The 18,464-nt window shown below is 35.7% G+C and overlaps 1 protein-coding gene and 1 long non-coding RNA gene across 2 annotated transcripts in view; both read left to right on the top strand.

The window, feature by feature from the left end:
- DCX (doublecortin) overlaps positions 1-18,464 on the top strand; it is a 358,186-nt gene that overhangs the window by 117,119 nt on the left and 222,603 nt on the right. The window lies entirely within an intron of this gene.
- Positions 9,400-18,464, top strand: part of LOC118888465 — a 400,177-nt gene continuing 391,112 nt past the window's right edge. Inside the window, exon 1 of the long non-coding RNA XR_005018299.1 lies at positions 9,400-9,500. This is a non-coding gene — a long non-coding RNA (uncharacterized LOC118888465). The remainder of the gene's footprint in view (positions 9,501-18,464) is intronic.

Raw genomic sequence — 18,464 nt, 5'->3', positions numbered from 1 at the left:
ATAGTAGTCTGACTTGTAGAAAGTAAGTTGGTTTCTTGAGTTGGTTTCTGCAGATTGTGGGTCAGAGTTCTAGTTTTATATATGGTCTGGCCATTGTCTGTTTGCATATTCAGTCTCTCAAGCATGACATGTTTGAAAAACACCAGGAAGAGTAGTGTGGCTGGAGTGGAGGGAAGGAGCAGAAAGTGTTGGGAGATGAGGTTAGACAGATTGGCGGGGGATAGGTCTGGTAGGGCCTTGAAATCCATGGTGATAGGAACCCTTTGGAGTATTCTCAACAGGGGAGTGAAGGGAGCTGATTTATAGTTTTAAAAGGTTGCTTTGGCTGTTATATGGATTCCGGAGACACTAGAGAGACAAGAGTAGAAGCAGAGAAGCCACCAAGGAGGCTATTGCCATAGTTAAGGCAATATTTTGAGTTAAAGGCGCTTGAAAAAACAGCAGATGCAAGAAGGATACTCTGACTTTTTTTCTTTCTTTTAAACACAAGAGATGAAATTTCCATGTAAGAGATGTTGTAGGGGACCAAATTTTGCCACCCCAAAATGTGTCTCTTCGGCATGAGGATTAATTTAGGTGATTATTTTTAAGAAACAGAAGACTCAGGAAGTTTTTCTTATTACCACCCCCTTAACTACCTAAAAGAATTTAAAGGGCCTGGAATAGTGCTATCACCAGAGATGTCTGCAAAGAGTATGCGTTAGGTGTGGTGGGAGAAATTTGTTAGGGTCTAGAGACCAGCATTCACTCTGTGCATAGTCTCTGCGTGGCCCAGTAAACATTTATTTACCAAACATTTGCTTTTCCATCTCTATGTGACTTGTCTTCCTCCCCTTTCAGGTTCCAAACCACTAGCCCCCAACATCCTCTCTTGTCTTTAGCTGAAGATGGTATTTAAGGTGAGGGTTTCAGCCATTTTGGCAAGTTACTCGGTCTTTCTGGGTCTCTCTCATGTATACATGTTATAAAATTTTGTTGATATTCTCCTGTTAATCTTTTTCATGTTAATTTAATTCTTAGACCAGCCAGAAGAACCCTGGAAGGAGAGAGGAAATTTTCTTCCTCCCTGACAATGTGCTCCCTATACCAGAAGGGAAGAGACATTCTATCTCCAAGGACAGGAAGTTGAGGCTGAGAGAAATCTGTACAAACAAACCTTGTTACACTAACGTTTACCTTCCTATTCACTTCCCCACCCAATTAAATACCCTAGCCCAAGCCCCTTTGCCTTGCCACATTTTCACAATTTACTACTCTTTGTCCAATTCAGTACATAAGTGTTCCACTCTAACTGCTTTTCTGGGCCTTCATTTTTCTCATGAAGACTCCCATGTACATGTAAAGAAAAAACAGTTAAAACTTGTATACTTTTCTTCTGTTAATCTGTTTTATGTCAGTTTAATTCTTAGGCCCAGCTGGAGACTCTGAGAGGTAGAAGACAAGTTTTTCCTCCCCTATAGATGACAGTGGTCTGAACCAGGATAGTAGCTGTGGAGGTGGTAAGAAGTGGTGGATTCTGGACATGTTTGGAAGGTAGAGCGAACAGGATTCATTGATGAGTTGGATGTGTGGGTGAGAGAATAATCAAGAACACAGTATCTCCAATGTCTTTGACCTGAGCAAATGGTGATGCCATTAATAAGATGAAGAAAGCTTTTATGAATGCCCTTTGCTCCTTCATTAAATCATGTCTACTTATCCAGATGATATATGTATGCTACTTGAGGATAAGGATGGAGGCTTGTCAAGTTTTCCTTCCACTAAGCTTATTAGAGAATTGTATACCCAGGACGGACTTAAGTGAATATTTCTTATTTATTCTGCTAAATAAGTAGGGGAAAAAATGGTTTTGATGCTAGGCTAGCAGGCAGTTTCTAATTGAGGTGCCTCTGTTCTGTTCCTTTCCCCACCCTCTTGATACTCAAGTAAAAGAAATGCAGAACACTTGGAAAATTGACATTTTTCTTGAGGCGATAAATTGACCTGTTTATTAATGTAGTCATTCTAGGCGAAGTGGCTAGATGCTTAACAAAGGCTGAAAGAGTTTGGATAGTTACATTCATTTGAATCCAGAGTTTGAAAAAAACACTTTGTGCATTTCACTCTTGGAGAAAAGGAGACAGATCAATATCCACCTGAGAAATACAGCTGAATTGTAGATTAGATACAAGTCTGTTAGTTGCATTCTCATCCTAAACTGATTGTTGAGTGTCCAGGTAAGGAAGATCCTCTGCTGTGATTTAAATCTAGACTTTTTTTTGCTTCTTGTAAATTTGCAAATGCAGCACAAAGACCTTTTCTCCCCTTATTCTACCATGATACTCCTATTAGCTACAGTGTTATATAGAAATACAAGGGAACAGTAGTGCTGTGTTAGTAATGGAATTTACATGTGAAAAGCAAGTGATGCATATTCAATTGCCCCTGTTTCAGAATCTCATCATTATCACAGTCATTACTGTGTAACTACCTTGTTTTTTTTTTGTTTTTTTTAAATAAATTTATTTATTTATTTTTGGCTGTGTTGGGTCTTCGTTTATGTGCGAGGGCTTTCTCCAGTTGCGGCGAGCGAGGGCCACTCTTCATCGCGGTGCGCGGGCCTCTCACTGTCACGGCCTCTCCGGTTGCGGAGCACAGGCTCCAGACGCGCAGGCTCTGTAGTTGTGGTTCATGGACCTAGTTGCTCCATGGCATGTGGGATCTTCCCAGACCAGGGCTCGAACCCGTGTCCCCTGCATTGGCAGGCAGATTCTCAACCACTGCGCCACCAGGGAAGCCCCACTACCTTGTTTTGATTGATTATATACGTGAATCCAATATAAATGAGCGTGGCTGTCATGAAAAACAGTTTCCTTCCGTTAAGTTTTAAAGAATAGTCATCAGTATATTTAAATATTGCTTTTAAGTTTTTTCATATGATTTTCTTTAATTATCATATATATTTGAATGGAGTCAAGACTTTTTCTTTATTATCTACATGTTCATTTTTTCTACCTCAAAATTGTGCTGCAATACAGAGTTTGTGATGTCACTACTATTTCCATAACAACCCACTCTGATAGCAATAGCACATATACAGTTTAATAAATGATCAAGCAAAATGAAAAGCTCTGATTAAAAATAAATGGAGACATTCAAACCTAAATTCCTTCTAGCAAATGAAAAAGATTATAAAGTGCTACGAAGAGCATATGCTAGAAGGAAGCATTAGTTTTATTCCAAAATTATTATGATTATCCCTATTTTTCTCATGTAAAGTAAAATCCCACTAATTTAGGCTCTATTAAATCAAAAATTTTCAGAATTTACCATGTGAATTACACTGAGGGAAAGGTTTGATACGTAAATGGATACATAAAGAACAATGGTAGTATCATTGTTAGTATCATATTTAGGCTAAGTGAACAATCTGTTTACTAAAAGCAACCTCCCACTGTTAAACTAGCCTACACTCTCTTCCAGTAATGGCAACTAAAATGTTCACAGTATCTGTAGTCTTTCATCTATTTCAGGACCCAGTTGGGGGTAACCAGGATTAACTACATCTGGTTGGAACAGAGTAGGTGGGCCAGGTCATGGAATCAGATTTTCCCACTGAGCAAATTCAGCTATAGGCACCAGAGGAAATGCAATATGAATCAGAATATGATATTTAGCCATGCAGTCAGTCATCCAGTATTGCTGAACATCTACTATGTGCCAGGTTCTAGTCATTGAGGTTGTAATGATGAATGGCTTCCCTCAGAGGACTCACATATATGCAAATAAATGAGTTGCAATGCAATGATTAAATGCAAGACTATAAGCAATTATAACACTGAGGTCACACAGAGGAAATAGTAATTAACTGTTCTGGGGGGTGGGGGAGAATCAAGGAAAGTGATAGACCTGGATAATGGGGATAAATCAAGCTGTTTTGAGGTGAGTGGCAGTACACTAAGGATACAGAGGTAGGAGGGGCTTTCCAGGCAAAGGATGCTGAATGTGATCTGGAGTGTATTGTGAAAGAGAAAGTAGTGGGGGAAGAAGACTGAGCAGAGCAAACAAGACAAGGTGATAGAAAGTTTTATACATCATGCTAGGGATTTTGGACCAATGTCTGATCATCCTATAGTGATACCTACAAGTAAACAAGCAATCTCTATACACAGAGAGCTTTCCCTTAGCTTTTCAGTGTCTCATTCTTAAATATGAACATTCAGCCAAGGATCACCAGACATTTGAGAAAAACTTTCAACATTAGAGCTGTACATATTTAAAGTGCATAATTTAGTAAGTTTTGACATATATATTCAAATATATATACATGTTCAAAATACACATATTCATATATATACACACACTCCTGAAACCATCCCCATAATCAAGATAGTGAACATATCTACCAGAAAGTTTCCTTGGGCCTTCCCTCTTGTTCCTTGCCAAGAACACTGATCTGTTTTCTGTCACTGTCGATTTGCATTTTTCTAGAGTTTTATATAAATTGGAATCATGAGTATTTTCTCTTTTTGATCTGGTTTCTTTCCCTCAGCATAATTAATTTGAGATTCACCCATGTTGTTGCATGTATCAAGAATCCAGTCCTTTTTTTGACTCAGTAATATTTCATTGTATAGATATACTGCCATTTATTTATTCATCCCCCTGTTGATGGACTTCTAGGTTATTTCCAGTTTTTGCATATTACCAGTTAAGCTTCTTGAAAAGGAGACATCAGTCCCAAAATGGAGTCACTTGTGCTAAACCCCACATCAGCAAACCGAGACTTAGTACCTAACCTAATTGCAGTCTCAACATCCCCCAGGAATGTAACCTTTAACCAGTAAACCTGGAATTACCAGGTCAGCACTAGTGAGGTAATCCACCCAATAGGCCCTTCCGTTCCCCTTAGGATGGTGGCCTTCCCTGAAACAGTGCATTCTTTGCTAATAATTTCCTTTTCCTGCCCCCTTTCTGCCTTTAAAAATCTTTCCTTTTCTACAGCTCTGTGGACCTCCTTTCTATTGCTAGATGAGATGCTTTCTGATTCATAAATCATTAAATAAAGGCAACTTGATCTTTAAATGTGCTTAGTTGATTTTTTGTTATTTAACAAGTTCTTTTGAATACTCCGTACAAGTCATTGTACAGACATATTTTTCTTTAGTTTTGGGTAAATACCTCAGGGTGGAATGACTAGATTGTATGGTAGGTGTATGTTCAACTTTATAATGAACTACCAAACTGTTTTGCAAAGCAGCTCTCCTATTTTACATTCCTACTAGCAGTATGAGAGTTCTGGTCACTCCAATCCTTACTAACATGTGGTCAGGCTTTTTAATTTTAGACATTCTAATAAGCATGTAGTGGTCTCATTGTGGTTTTAATTTGCATTTCCTTAATTATGTTGAGCAACTTTTCATGTGCTTATTTGCCATCCATATATCTTTGATGAAATGTCTGTTCAAATATTTCCCCCATTTTTTTAATCAAATTGGTTTGTTTACTTTCTTATTGTTAGGTTTTGAGAGTTCTTTATATATACTGGGTGTCAGTTATATAATTTACAAAGATTTTCTCCCAGTCTGAGTCTTGTTTTTCTTTCTCTTATCATTGCTTTTTGAAGAGCCAAAATTTTTAATCTCGATGGAATCCAATTTATCATTTTCTTCTCTTATGGATTGTGCTTTTGTTGTCAAGTCTAAGAAATCTTTGCCTAACTGAAGGTCACAAAGATTTTCTCCTATGTTTTCTTTTAGAAGTTTTAGTTTTTACATTTAGGTACAAGATCCATTTTGAGTTAATTTTTGTAAATAGGGCAAGTTATGGATTAAAGGTCATTTTTTTTGCCTATGAATCTACATTCAATTGTTTAAGCATCACTTGTCAAAAAGACTTTTCTTTCTCTTCTGCTTTGACTTTGTATGTTTGTGAAAAATCAATTATCCATATGTGTTGGTTTATGTCTGGACTCTCTATTCTGTTCCATGGATCTGTTTACCTACCTTTATGCCAATAATACATTGTCTTGATTACTGTAGCTTTATAATAAGTCTTGGAATCAGATGTTAGCCCCTAACTTTGTTCTTTTGCAGAATTCTTTTGGCTATCCTAGGTCTTTTGCATTTTCATATGAATTTTAGAATCTTTTTGTTAATTTCCTTAAAAAAGCCTGCTGGGATTTTGATGGGAATTGTGTTGAATTTATAGATCAATTTTGGAAAGAGTTCACATCTTAACAATATTAAATTTTCTATACCACGAACAAGGAATAGCTATTTATTTAGGCCTTCTATAATTTCTTTTAGCAATGTTTCGCAGTTACCAGTGTACAGGTCCTTCACATCATTGGTTATATTTAGCCCTAAGAATTTCATATTTTTGATGCTATTGCAAATGGTATTGTTTTTAAAAATCAGTTTCCAATAGTTCGTTGCTAGTATATAAAATACAATTGATCTATATTAATCTTGTATCCTGCCATTTTGCTAAACTCGCTTATTAGTCCTAGTAGCTTTTTTTTTTTTTGTAGACTCTATTGGATTTTCTACATAGACAATCATGTTGTCTGAAAATAAAGATAGTTTTACTTCTTCCTTTCCAGTTTGGATGCCTTTTATGTTTTTGTTTTTTTTTTTTTGCCTGACTGCACTGATTAGAATGTTGAATAGAAGTGGCAGAACAGATATTCCTGCCTTGTTCCTGATCATAGGAGTGAATCATTCAGTCTTTCACCATTAAATATGGGGTTAGCAGCAGATTTTTTGTAGATAACCTTTACCAATTTAAGGAAGTTACCTTCTATTCCTAGTTTGTTGAATGGTTTTATCATGAAAAGCTATTGGGTTTTATCAAATTCTTTTTTTGTGTCTATTGAAATGATCATGTTTTTTCATCTTTTTAGTTTGTTAATATGATACATTACATTGATTGGTTTTTGAATGCTAATCTAACCTTTCATTCCTGGGATAAAACCCACTTGGTCATGATGTGTTATATTTCTATATATTGCTAGATTCAATTTACTAAATATTTGTTATGAATTTTTGCATGTATTTTCATGAGAGTGTTAGCCTATAGTTTTCTTCTCTTGTAATATCTTTGTGTGGTTTTGGTATTAGAGTAATGACAGCCTTGTAGCATGAGTTGGGAAGTATTCTCTTCTCTTAAATTTTTTGGAAGATTTTATATAAAGTTATTATTATTTATTTTTTAAAGGTGTGGTAGAATTCACCAGTGAAGCCATATGGGCCTGGGAATTTCTCTGTAGGAGGGTTTTAAACTATAATTTCAATTTCATATATATTTCACTCTTCAGGTTATCTATTTCTCCTTGACTGAGCTTTGGTAATTTGTGTCTTTCAGGGAATTTGTCCATTTCACCTAATTCATCAAATTTATGGGAATAGTTGCTCAAGTTATTCCCTTATTATTCATTTGCTGTCTGTAGAATCTTTCATGATGTCACTTCTCTTGTTCTAGATATTTTTAATTTGCATCTTCTCTCTTTTCCTCATTAGTCTGGCTAGTGATTTACCAATTTTATTGATCTTTTTAAAGAACCAGCTTTTTTTGTTTCATTGATTTTTCTCTGTTATTGTTTTTTTTATGTCATGAATTTCTGCTTTGATCTTTACTGTTTCTTTTCTTCTGCTTACTTTAGGTTTAATTTGTTGTTTTTGTTGTTGTTGGTTTTTTTTAGTTTCTCAAGGTAGAAGACTGTGTTATTACTTTGAGATCATTTTTCTTTTTTATATAGCCATCTTATGCTATAAATTTTCCCCTAAGTACAGCTTTAGTAGTATCCTACAATTTTTAATATGTTGTGCTTAAATTTTCATTTAGTTAAAATTATTTTCTAATTTTCCTTTTGATTTCTTGTTTGATACATTCATTATCTAGAAGTGCTATTTCATTTGCAAATATTGTGGAAATTTCCAAAGATCATTTTGTTATTGATTCCTAATTTAATTCCATTGTGGTCAAAGGACAAACTTTGCATGACTTGAATCCTAAATTTATTGAGACTTGTTTTATGGCCCAGACTATGGTCTATTCTTGGTAAATATTCCCTGAGCACTTGAGAAGAAACTACATTCTGATGTTGTTGGGTGATGTGTTCTATAAATGTCAGTGAGGTCAAGTGGTGTTTGAGTATACTATATCTTTGCTAATTTTCTACCCACATTTTATTCATTTTTTTAGAGAGGGGTATAGAGAGTCCTAGGTTATAATTGTGGGTTTGTCTGTTTTTCCTTGCAGTTCTATCAACTTTTGCTTCATGAATTTTGAAGCCCTGTTATTTGGTGCATAAACATTTAGGATTGTTATGTCTTCTTGATTAATTGACCTCATTATCATTATGAAATAAATTACCTTATCCCTGGCAATATTTTGCTCTGAAATCAACTTTGATATTAATATAACCACTCCAGCTTTCTTTTGATTAGTGTTAGCATGCTATATCTTTTTCTATCCTTTTACTTTTAACCTATTTGTGCCTTTATATTTAAAGTGTTTCCTGCAGGCAGCATATGGTCTCCTATGGGTCTTAATTTTTTATTCCATATGACAATCTCTGCCTTTTAATTTGGATGTTTCAACCATTTGCATTTATGTGATTATTGATATGGTTAGGTTTGAGTCTATGATCATGTTATTTGTTTCTATTTGTCACATCTTTTTTTGTTAACTTTTTCCTCTTTTTCTGCCTTCTTTTGGATTAATCAGTTATTTTTTATGATCCCCTTTTATCTCATTTGTTGGCTTATTAGCTATAACACTGTTTTGTTATTTTAGTGATTGCTTTAAGGTGGTTTTTTTTGCACATTTAACTTGTTTCAATATACCTTCAAGTGATACTACACCATTTCACATATAGTATGACAACCTTACAATTATATATTTCCATTTATCTCCTCCCAACTTTTATGCTATTGTTGTCATATTTTTTAGTTTTGTATATGCTCTAAATCCCACAATGCATTGTTATTATTTTTGTTTAAACAGTTTTTAAAAGAAATTGAAATAAGAGAAAAGTCTTGTATATTTACCCATATAGTTACCAATTCTAGTGCTCTCCTTCTTGCTTTTTGTTTAAATCAATATTTCCATCTGGTATCTGCCTAAAGAATGTCCTTTAGTATTTCTTGTAGTGCAGGTCTGCTAGTGATGATTTCTTTCAGTTTTTGTATGCCTGAAAATGACTTGATTTTGTTTTTGAAATATATATTGCCAGGTATAGATTTCTGGTTTGACAGGGTTTTGTTTTGTTTTGTTTTCCTTTCAGTACTTTAAAGGTGTCAACTCTCTTTTCTATAACATTGTTTCTGACAAGAGATCTGATGTCATTATTTTCATTCAGCTATGTGTAACAGCTCTATTTCCTTTAAAGATTTTTCTCTTTATCATTGGTTTTGAGCAATTTGATTACGATGTGCCTTACTGTAATTTTCTTCATACTTCTTCTGTTTGGGGTTCATTGAGCTTTTTGGATCTGTGAATTTATATTTTTCATTAATGTCAGAGTTGGAAAGTTTCTTCCAAATTCTTCAAATGTTTTTTCTGTCCCCCAACCCCCTCAAACATTCCAATTGCTCACATATGAAGCCACACATAGTTCACTAGTGCTCTTTCATTTTTTAGCATTCTTTTTCCTCTGTATGTTTCATTTTGTATAGTTTCTATTGCTATGCATTTGAGTTCACTTATCTTTTCTTCTGTAGTGACTAGTCTGCCTTTAATCCCACCCAGTGAATTTTTCCTCTCAGGAACTGTAGTTTTTATCTCTAGAAGTTCAATTTGGGTCTTCTTCATATGTCTGCTTAACTTATTGAACATATGGAATACAAGTTATAATAATTGTTTTAATGTCCTTGTCTGCTAATTCTAATATCTCTGTCAATTTGGGGTCAGTTTTGATTGATTTTTTTCTCTTCATTATAAGTTATGTATCTCTGTTTCTTTACATACCTGGTAATCTTTGATTGGATGCCAGGCATTATGAATTTTACCTTGTCAGGTGCTGGATATACTTATATTCCTATAAATCTTTGTTAGCTTTGTTCTTAGATGCAGTTAAGTTACCTGGAAACAATTTGATCCTTTCAGGTCTTATTATTCTGGTTTAGGTGAGTCCAAAGAAGAGCTCAGTCTAGGGCTAATTTTTCCCACCACTGAGACCAGACCTTCTGGGTACCCTACCCAACGTCCTGTGAATTATGACTTTTCTCAATCTGACTGGTGGGAATAGGCACTATTTCTGGCCCTCTGTGTCAGGTACTGTTCTTTGTAATCTAATCCTTTCTTGTTCTCTCCCTGGCCTCAAGTAGATTTTTCACACATGTGCACTGATAGTTACTCTGCTGAATACTTGATGGGAGACCTCTGCAGGTCTCTGGGACTCTGTTTCTGTCTCATTAACTCTAGTTGCATTTGACTCCCCAGACTCTCAGCTCCATAACATCAACAGAGAGAATCCACTGACCTTTGCCTCAATACCGCCACCCTATGCCATGGCCTGGAAAGTCACTTATAGCTAGGGCAATCATAGGTGTCACCTCATTTGTTTCTCATATCTACAAACTAGTGTCCTTCATTGCCTGATGGCCAGTGCCTTTAAAAGCATTGTCTCATGTATTTAGCTTTTAAAATTGTCTACATGTATAATTTCATTCATCATTTCATAATGGACATTTTCAAACATACAAAAAGTTGAAAGCATTGTATAGTGTACAATTGTATGTATACCCACTCCCTAGATTCTACAGTGAACAGTTTACAATATTTGTTTTATCATACAACTATGTATTTATTCATCCCTTTATTCACCCATCAAACCATCTTAATTTTTCATGCATTTCAAAATAAATTGAAAATATCAATATAATTCACCTGTAATACTTCAGCATATGATTAATGAGAGCTTAATATTTTGAATTTTGACAAATTAATCACCTGTGTAATGCTAACTTCCAAGTTATAAAATATACCTGTCACCACAGAAAGTTTCTTCCTGACTTTTCCAGTCAATCTCTACCCTCATCTTTCCAAAGGAAACTACTGTTTAGATTTTTTCACTACAGATAAGTTTTGCTTTTTTTAGAATAGCACTGTTAAATAGAAATGTAATATGAGTCAAAAATGGAGCCACGTGTAATTTAAAATTTTCCATTAGCCAGGTTACAAAAAATAAAAAGAAAGAAGTGACTAATTTAAATAATGTATTTTATTTAATCCAATATGTCCAAAATATTATCATTTTCAACATGTAATCAGTATAAAAATTATGGATGAGATATATTATATTTTTCTCATATTATGTCTTTGAAATCTAGTGTGCAATTTACACTTATAGTACATCTCAGTTTGGACTAATCCTATATCAAGTGCTCAGTAGCAATTTGTAGCTAGTAACTACCATATTGGATAGTGCAGTTCTAGAATTTAATATAAATGTGATCATAAAATAGGTTCCCTTTGTCTAAGGCTTTTTTACTCAGCATGATGTTTTCAGAATTTTAAAATTAGTTCATGCATCATTTTAATTAAAAAATTAAATTAAAAAATAAAACAAAAGGGAAATAAAATGCTCAGTGAGAGTAATATAGAGGATGAGAGGAAAGAAATTGCATGTAAAGAATTCTGCCATTCAGTCCTTGTATTACGAAATAGGAGACTAGACATGCTGATAAACTTTATCCTTTACATTAAGTAATCATAAAATATCTTAGTATTTTACGCTTAACCACTAAAAGAATAGAAGTAGAATACCTAATTTCAAAATCAATAGAGGGAATAAAAGGGAATTAAAAAATTAAGCAACTGAGTGAAATGTAGGAAAGGAGAAAAAAAGCAAACAAAAACCAAGAGAAATAACAAAATGATAGTAATAAGTCCAAATATGTTGGTAACCCCAATAAATATAAATGGGCTGAACATACCATTTAAAACATACAGATTTTAAATTCAATAAAAGTGCTAAACCCAACTAATATTGTACTTATAAGATACATATCTAAAATATAAGAAAATGTGTACTTTAAGTAAAAGGATGGAAAAATACATATCTGGTAAATACTAACCAAAAGAAAGCTGGTGCAGCTCTATTATCAATAATATCAGACAAAGCATTCATCCAGAAAAGTGGATAAAACAATTGTGGTGTATTTATACAATGGAATACAACAGTGAAAATTAATGATAAATATCACGAACCTAATAAGCATAATCATCATAAAAAGTTGTAGGTGGATAGGTACATTATGATATATTTATATTAAATTTAAAAGCATGCACTGCAAAACAATGTTACATATCATTATGGATACGTACATATGTAGTGAAACAAATTAAATCATACATTGTAATGATAAATACCAAGCTGAGAATAGTAGTGTCGAATGCTGGCTCCTCATATATCACCAACACAACTTGAGTTTATTTGTTTACCATGGAAAGGGAGAAAACTACCTCCCCAAAGCTTTGGTAGTATCTCATAGGGAGAAGGCAAGGGCAGAGTTTATTGAGAATTGGAAATTTGGTTAAAAGTGGGTCCTCTAATATGAGAACTTGTTTACAATTGGATGAGGATCATGATGTAACAGTCCAGGAATGGTTGAAACAGCAATGGGAGGATTTTGAGGAAAGGTATTCGGAGTTTTAGGGCACAAACTGTTGACATTTTCCATTGAAAAGTTGATGAATCTTTCAGGAAGTTACTATTGTATAATGAACAATCAAGCCATTTGCTTGGATAAGAATCTCCTGGAAGAGTAGGCTTATTAATGTAGAGAGTAAAGTATATGTGGAGGAGAGTAGGTAATTTCAGTCTTTAGTGTCCAAACTGAGAGTAGAGGGTGATGATTTTGGTTCTCAGTAGTTAACCCTAGGGTAGAGGAATAGGATCAGGGAGAAGTACACAGGGGCTGCAACTCTGCCTATAATATTTTATTTCTCTTAAAAAATCTGAAGCAAAAGTTAAAACTTGCCAAAGCTTGGTAACAGGTTTATAGGTAAAATAGTTTATCTTTCCTAACATTTCTTTGCATTTATTGTAGGCTTAAAATATTTTAAAATAGCACTGTTGCTTCATAAACAATGACCGATTCTTTGTCTCCATTTTTTCAGATGCCAGGTAGGTCCCTCTAATTCAACATCACAGATGGTCCATTTGCATTACAATTGAGGTGGTTGATGTTTCATTACATTCCTGTCATAGTTTCCAGGTTATCTACCTTGTCAAATTCATAGGACTCGGTCACTTCCCATGTCTTGTCAACCAAAATTTTACAAACCACCTCTCAGTTTGTATGGATTTCAATTTATGTTGATTTTTTCTTCTATTGAGAGGGCCATCTTTTACTCATCTTTTCCATGGATTAAAGAGTCTCTTTCCCTAGTGCTCTATATATGAAGATGTATATATACACACAGGTACACACAGATCATATATTTTATATACATATTTATACACATATACATAAAGAATATTGGAATTAGAAGTTCCCCAGGTCATCTTCCTAGCCAACTTATGGACACTTCTATACCATTACATAGGCAGTATAGCATAATGGTAGCATATGAGTTCTGGAGTCAGTTGGCTATGGTTTAGAATCCCAGTTCTGTGTCATTTATTAGCTGTGTGACCTGGGGCAAGTTATTTAACCTTTCTATGCCTCAATATTCTTGTAGGTAAAATGAGGATAGTAATAATACCTATTTTGTAGGATTTTGTTAAGTTTAAATAAGAATGCATGTAGAATATTAAGCATAGAGTTTAACACATAAGTCTTCAAAATATGCTAGTGATTATTATTATTATCATCATTATCTCCGATAGATATGACCATCGGCCTCTGCTTGAACTGTTTCAACAATATTCTACCCTACAAGAAAACCTGCTCTATTTGGGAGAATCTCTATTACTAGAAACACAATGAGCCAAAGTTATTTTCCTATAAACCTTGCTCCCTTTAAATTCTAATTGTTGGTCTGAGTTCTGTCCTTTCAAACTACACAGATTGTCTCTACCATGTCAATGTGGAAATTCTTCAAAAGTTAGAAATCAGTGTCTCTTATTCTCCAGAACAGTCTTTATCCACGAGTTAGAACTCTAGACTATAAGTAATGTTAGAATAAGATAGCAGATTTCAGCATCACCTATAAATAGATTGGTGAATAAGTATTGGATATTCTGTTAGCTTGACATGTTAAATTTTGAAGGGTTTGATTTAGACATGTAATTAGCAGGTCTCCAGGCATCTAATGAGTTACAGTATCTAAGGTTTGGGATAAAGGAAAGCCTTATATTTCGACTTACCTTTGGATCCAAGTTCCTGTTTTTACCAACTTTACCATTTTTGCTCTGTTTTGCCTTCTCTGTGTATAGTCCTTTTTCTGCAAATGCCACCATGCAAGATACCATCACAGCCCCTTCCCTTACCAAAGCACTGATATGTCCAGACTACCTGGATTGTCTAGAACATTAACTATTGCTGTTCTTCAAAGTTCTTCTGAGGGAAGAATCTTGACTGGTTATCTCTTCTTCTTGGCCTCTAGCCTCCTGCCATGTTGCTAGGTCCTCTGTCTACTTTGTACTCTTTACCTGTCATCTGTAGTTCATACACAACCCTTCAAATATATGTTCATTTCTTATGTTACAGTTTATCCATCTTTTTCTTGCTTCCAGCCCAAATCAGCCATACACTGAGGATTATATTTCCACAATTAAGATGAACTATTAGAGTATTTTGCCAGATAAAGACAGTTCTCTTCCTAAGAGAAATTCTGCTCCCAGCTAAATCTTACACTAACATTTTATATCTTCATGCTACACAGTCATGATATAAAGAAATATATCTAGGTCCATAATGAAAGGTATGTGGCATGTATGCCTCCGTTACCCTCTTCACCATAAAAGACGTTGTTAATCAATCACAGCATGCTCTACCAAAAATGGCTCAAAGTCTTTCTTCTCCATGGTTGTAGCTCCTGCCAAAGAGCTCTTTCTGTTAAGGTCCCAGATTCCACCAGGTAGCCCTGATTGTGGTCTCATCTCCTGCTGGCAGGCCCCTCCATGATTCTAGGACCAAAGAGGGTCACTGCTTCTGGGTTCTGGTAATAGTACCTCTTCCCATTGTTTCCCAAGCCCTAGGATTGGTGATAGCCTTCTGCGTCTGTTAATCTTGAGCCTGTTTCACTATCCCCATTTGTCTTCTATCACATGCATTGCCAATTCCTTATATTAAATTCCCTCTATTTGAAATAGCTAGAGTGGTTTTGTTTTTTCTGATTGGACTCTGAATGATACGCCTCCTTTGAAAATTTCTAGTATGTTTTATCTTTTCTATGGTAGAATCATATTCAGTAAACCTCAAGTTGGATCTTTAAGCCATCCCAACATGCCTCCTTCTGTGCTGTATATTCTCTGTCTTCTCCAGATCCATTCTCACAAGCCTTCTCCACCCTGCTCTTTGTTCTAGGAAGCTGGCCTTTACAAACTGCATCCCCTGGCTTGCTTGCCCTCTGGCTTCCAGGTGGATTCAGTCTGCCTCAGCAGATGAAGGTAGAGGAGAAAGTGTTTGGAGTATTTAATCCTCCAGCCCTTTTAAGGCTTTGCTTATTTACCTAAGGTCATAGATTGTTAGTTTCTTTCTCACAGCTACAGGGCATGCCATATTCCAAAAACGTTTCCCTCCCCTTCCCCCCTCCAGCCTAAGAGCAGCTGGAACTTCCTACAGCTGTTAGTCCCTGGGTGCTTTGCCATCTCTTTTGACCCCTTAATCCTACCCACCCCTTAGTAAATAGTCCTTTCATTAGACTTTCTTTACTCACCCATTATGAGAGTGCCATCAGTTTCCTGCCAGGAACGTGATCAATACAATCACATACCTGTGTTTGACAGCCCACCCCTGTTCACTGCAAACTCTCAGGACCCTATTTGTACTATTACTAACCTGTACCAACACTGCTTCATTGGTTTCTGGCTTCAAATTATTGGCTCTATTTTCCTCTTATTGATGGTACTACTCCTAACCTTTGTACTTCATATTTGTATTTGGTCTCCTCGGGTTGGAGTCTTCCCTCTCCCCAGAGGACTTTATCTCTAACTCACTCTTCTTCTCCTGCTACCAAGTATTTCCAGGCAATTTGCCTCAGTTTGAGGACCCTTAAACCTAATCTTCTTTCCCAACCTGCTTGACAAGTGACTAATTCTCCAAAAACAGGGAGAAATATTTGGGCATATCCTGTGTTACATTATTGGCATTCTTTCTTCAATCTACTCTACAACCCCTCCCTGGGCAATCTCATCCATTAACACCTCTTAAATTTATGTCTCCAGCCCTAACCTCTCTTGTGAGCTCCAGACCCGTATATTCAACTGCCTATTCAACGTCTGCACTTGGATGTCTCAAAGGCACATCAAGCTAAACGTGTCCAAAATGAAATTCATCTCCCCCTTGATCTGATTTTCCTCTAGTGTTCTTTGTCTCAGTGAATAGAACCACTAGACCCTTGTTCAAACCAGAATCCAGTAAATCATTCTAGATTCTTCCTTCTTACCCCACTTATCCAAGTCATCAAGTAATGCTAACTTTATCTCCTAAATCTATCTCGAATTATTTACTTCTCTTTATCCCTACCCACTACCACTCGATGGGATGGTGTTAAGTCTAAGGTATTATCATTTTTCTCCTGAACCACTTCCATAGTCTCTTAACTGGTCTCCCTGCATCCACTCTTGCCTCTCTTCAATCCCTCCTCCACACTGCTACCAGAGTTCTCATCTTCTCTATGCTTAAAATAAAGTTAAAAATCTATAACATTGCCCACAAGGCCCTGCATGTTGTTGTCAACCTTTCCAGCCTTCTGGAGACTTCTCTTCACTCACTGGGCTTCTTCAAGTGTGCCAAGTCTATTTGACCTCAGAATCTTTCTACATGCTGTTCTTTCTATGGAATGTTTGCTCTATTCTCTCCTTTTACTCCTCCATTAGATTTCAGCTTAGATATCATCTCAGTATCTTTCTACATGCTGTTCTTTCTATGGAATGTTTGCTCTATTCTCTCCTTTTACTCCTCCATTAGATTTCAGCTTAGATATCATCTCAGTAAAGTCTTCCTTGACACTCTAGGCCAGTCTAGGCAGCATGCCCTCCACTTTGTATGCACCCTATACTTCTCCTTTTTAACACAGTATTCTTGTAATTATCTGATTGGAGATGTCCAACCCTAGGCTATAACTTTCACCAGGGCATAGAGTGTGTTCTGTTTTCACTGGTAGCACACACAGTAGGTGCTGAATAAATGTTGAAAGAATGAATGAATTTAGGTACTTATCATCTTGACCAGATTGTAGATTTTATGATTGCAAACTTTAGATCCCCACCAGAGCCTAGCTCAGTATGCTGTGTAATCTGTCTCTCTTACTCTCCAACGTGTGTATGTATAATTTAATCAACAAATAGTTGATGTGAAAAATGAATTGGAATTCCTGGAATGACTCAAGTTATTCTTCAAAACCTCCTCACCTATATTTATTATGTGCATTTCCTTTTCCTACTCTACATATGTCCCACATTTTTGTCTCCTTTTTCTACGAGGACAATAATTCATTCTTTGTGGCTAGAGGAAGCTTCTCTAGCCAGTAATTCTCTCCCTTTTAATGCCATTGCATTTATTAAAGAGCACAAATGAAGTAGCTGTGTACAGTTAGAACACTATACAATTTTAAATAAGAACACTATTTTTACCTAAGAGGAGGTGTTCTCATTTCTAGGCGGGGAAAGATCACAATCATGTATATGAAGAACTGGCATTGACTGTGAACATTAAGTCGAATGATCAAAGGATTAGAATTTGCATTGTGGGTTGATAATTCATCTATATTTCTGCCTCTTCCCTTCTTCCATGTAAATTAAAGCTGCAGGATCTGCCTTTGTGTAAACTTCCCTACAGTCTGTTAAATATGTGTTGCTGCAACTATAAAATGATTTTAATAGATGGCAGAATTCTGCTTATTTGTTCTGAATTTCGGCACAGGGAGTAATTAATCACCTATAGAGCTCAATAGTTTTTTGCAGAACTTGGAGTGTGATGGAATGAATAACTCTGGAGTATCTATTCAGTGCTCAGAAAGCAAAGCACTTTTTGAGATGAGTACTAAACTAGGAGTCCAAAGACTGGCAGTGTACTCTTGACTTGGCCTCTGTGTAACCATGAATGTCTCACCAATCTCTCTGTGCTAGTGTCCTCTTTTGTAAAACAGACTTCATAATACTTCCACTCATTACTCACAGGGTTGCTGTGAGGAACAAATGAAGAAAGTACGAAATGGAAGATACATAAATAAAAATATCCCACATGTTGGGGAATGTTGCAAGATATTGGTACTTTAGATACCTTATCTCACTGTCACCTCAGGTCACTTTCATTGGCAGCTGGTAGTTATTACCCATTTTTCACATCTTACTACTAAAGAAACAA

Source organism: Balaenoptera musculus, chromosome X, assembly GCF_009873245.2.
Source record: "Balaenoptera musculus isolate JJ_BM4_2016_0621 chromosome X, mBalMus1.pri.v3, whole genome shotgun sequence".
NCBI classification, from domain to species: Eukaryota; Metazoa; Chordata; class Mammalia; order Artiodactyla; family Balaenopteridae; genus Balaenoptera; species Balaenoptera musculus.
Note: the sequence above shows the minus strand (reverse complement) of the source record. Positions and strands in the feature narration are given on the sequence as shown.